The following is a 3,331-nucleotide window of genomic DNA, read 5'->3' as shown; positions in this document are numbered from 1 at the left end:
AGATCAAGCTTTGAGAGGTCAGTAGCTAGCTCAAAATTAGAGCAAGTTCATTAAACGAGAGTTGTTATTGGGTAAAAGTGGCTGGTTAGCTCAATCGGTTAGAGCGTGGTGTTAATAATGCCAAGGTTGCGGGTTCGACCCCCGTGCTGGCCATTCCTTTGGCTTTCTGTTCACATCCAGTGACTTTTGGAAAAAGATCCGTAGGTTTTATCCATCCAATGTGTAAAATTAATTTACAAACTTGAATTAACTTGGTTAGAGTAAGAGAGTGGCCATGTTACATCGTCGTTAACCTTAAAGAATGACAGAGTAACGAATTGAAGCAAAATAGAAATATAATCTATTGTATGGCCAGAGATTTCAGTTTCTAAGCGTTTTTTAAGAAGTTTTGGGCAACTGGAATTCGATATAACTGTAAATATTGACAACTAAGTCTATCACTAATTGTAATGCAGGCAAAAACTAATCCAAGCAATGGCGTAATTTACTGGCTCATCACATGACAAGTTAGAGTGGTTGGTGGCAACATATTGCTCATAATATAAAAAAAGCTTTCAATTCTCATTTAAGATTGGTTCCTATGCTTTTGATGGGCTCTCTAAGAATTAGTCAACTTTCAACGTATTTTACCTTTCACTGTGGATAGATCAAGCTTTGAGAGGTCAGTAGCTGGCTCAAAATTAGAGCAAGTTCATTAAAAGAGAGTAGATATGGGGCAAAAGTGGCCGCTCTCACTGTGGCTTTCTGTTCACATCCAGTGACTCTTGGAAAAAGATCCGTAGGTTTTATCCATCCAATGTGTAAAATTAATTTACAAACTTGAAATAACTTGGTTAGAGTAAGAGAGTGGCCATGTTACATCGTCGTTAACCTTAAAGTATGACAGAGTAACGAATTGAAGCAAAATAGAAATGTAATCTATTGTATGGCCAGAGATTTCAGTTTCTAAGCGTTTTTTAAGAAGTTTTGGGCAACTGGAATTCGATATAACTGTAAATATTGACAGCTAAGTCTATCACTAATTGTAATGCAGGCAAAACTAATCCAAGCAACGTGAAGCAAAATAGAAATATAATCTATTGTATGGAGAGAGATTTCAGTTTCGAAGCGTTTTTTAAGAAGTTTTGGGCAACTGGAATTCGATATAACTGTAAATATTGACAGCTAAGTCTATCACTAATTGTAATGCAGGCAAAAACTAATCCAAGCAATGGCGTAATTTACTGGCTCATCACGTGACAAGTTAGAGTGGTTGGTTTCAACATATTGCTCATAATATAAAAAAAGCTTGTCAATTCTCATTTAAGATTGGTTCCTATGCTTTTGATGGGCTCTCTAAGAATTAGTCAACTTTCAACGTATTTTACCTTTCACTGTGGACAGATCAAGCTTTGAGAGGTCAGTAGCTGGCTCAAAATTAGAGCAAGTTCATTAAAAGAGAGTAGATATGGGGCAAAAGTGGCCGGTTAGCTCAATCGGTTAAAGCGTGGTGCTAATAACGCCAAGGTTGCGGGTTCGACCCCCGTGCTGGCCATTCCTTTGGCTTTCTGTTCACATCCAGTGACTTTTGGAAAAAGATCCGTAGGTTTTATCCATCCAATGTGTAAAATTAATTTACAAACTTGAATTAACTTGGTTAGAGTAAGAGAGTGGCCATGTTACATCGTCGTTAACCTTAAAGAATGACAGAGTAACGAATTGAAGCAAAATAGAAATATAATCTATTGTATGGCCAGAGATTTCAGTTTCTAAGCGTTTTTTAAGAAGTTTTGGGCAACTGGAATTCGATATAACTATAAATATTGAAAGCTAAGTCTATCACTAATTGTAATGCAGGCAAAACTAATCCAAGCAACTTGAAGCAAAATAGAAATATAATCTATTGTATGGTTAGAGATTTCAGTTTCTAAGCGTTTTTTAAGAAGTTTTGGGCAACTGGTATTCGATATAACTGTAAATATTGACAACTAAGTCTATCACTAATTGTAATGCAGTCAAAAACTAATCCAAGCAATGGCGTAATTTACTGGCTCATCACATGACAAGTTAGAGTGGTTGGTGGCAACATATTGCTCATAATATAAAAAAAGCTTTCAATTCTCATTTAAGATTGGTTCCTATGCTTTTGATGGCCTCTCTAAGAATTAGTCAACTTTCAACGTATTTTACCTTTCACTGTGGACAGATCAAGCTTTGAGAGGTCAGTAGCTGGCTCAAAATTAGAGCAAGTTCATTAAAAGAGAGTAGATATGGGGCAAAAGTGGCTGGTTAGCTCAATCGGTTAGAGCGTGGTGCTAATAATGCCTAGCTTGCGGGTTCGACCCCCGTGCTGGCCATTCCTTTGGCTTTCTGTTCACATCCAGTGACTTTTGGAAAAAGATCCGTAGGTTTTATCCATCCAATGTGTAAAATTAATTTACAAACTTGAAATAACTTGGTTAGAGTAAGAGAGTGGCCATGTTACATCGTCGTTAACCTTGAAGTATGACAGAGTAACGAATTGAAGCAAAATAGAAATATAATCTATTGTATGGCCAGAGATTTCAGTTTCTAAGCGTTTTTTAAGAAGTTTTGGGCAACTGGAATTCGATATAACTGTAAATATTGACAGCTAAGTCTATCACTAATTGTAATGCAGGCAAAAACTAATCCAAGCAATGGCGTAATTTACTGGCTCATCACGTGACAAGTTAGAGTGGTTGGTGGCAACATATTGCTCATAATATAAAAAAAGCTTGTCAATTCTCATTTAAGATTGGTTCCTATGCTTTTGATGGGCTCTCTAAGAATTAGTCAACTTCCAACATATTTTACCTTTCACTGTGGACAGATCAAGCTTTGAGAGGTCAGTAGCTGGCTCAAAATTAGAGCAAGTTCATTAAAAGAGAGTAGATATGGGGCAAAAGTGGCCGCTTTCACTGTGGCTTTCTGTTCACATCCAGTGACTTTTGGAAAAAGATCCGTAGGTTTTATGCATCCAATGTGTAAAATTAATTTACAAACTTGAAATAACTTGGTAAGAGTAAGAGAGTGGCCATGTCACATCGTCGTTAACTTTAAAGTTTGACAGAGTAACGAATTGAAGCAAAATAGAAATGTAATCTATTGTATGGCCAGAGATTTCAGTTTCTAAGCATTTTTTAAGAAGTTTTGGGCAATTGGAGTACGATATAACTGTAAATATTAACAGCTAAGTCTATCACTAATTGTAATGCAGGCAAAACTAATCCAAGCAACTTGAAGCAAAATAGAAATATAATCTATTGTATGGAGAGAGATTTCAGTTTCGAAGCGTTTTTTAAGAAGTTTTGGGCAACTGGAATTCGATATA

At 36.3% G+C, this 3,331-nt stretch overlaps 1 non-coding gene across 1 annotated transcript; it reads left to right on the top strand.

Moving 5' to 3' along the window:
- Positions 1 to 1,460: 1,460 nt before the first annotated feature.
- Positions 1,461 to 1,534, top strand: TRNAI-AAU (transfer RNA isoleucine (anticodon AAU)). Its single transcript has one exon. It is a non-coding gene; the product is annotated as a tRNA-Ile (tRNA).
- The last annotated feature ends 1,797 nt before the right edge of the window (positions 1,535 to 3,331 follow it).

This window comes from Anomaloglossus baeobatrachus, chromosome 4 (genome assembly GCF_048569485.1).
Source record: "Anomaloglossus baeobatrachus isolate aAnoBae1 chromosome 4, aAnoBae1.hap1, whole genome shotgun sequence".
NCBI classification, from domain to species: domain Eukaryota; kingdom Metazoa; phylum Chordata; class Amphibia; order Anura; family Aromobatidae; genus Anomaloglossus; species Anomaloglossus baeobatrachus.
This window is presented reverse-complemented; position numbering and strand designations above follow the sequence as displayed.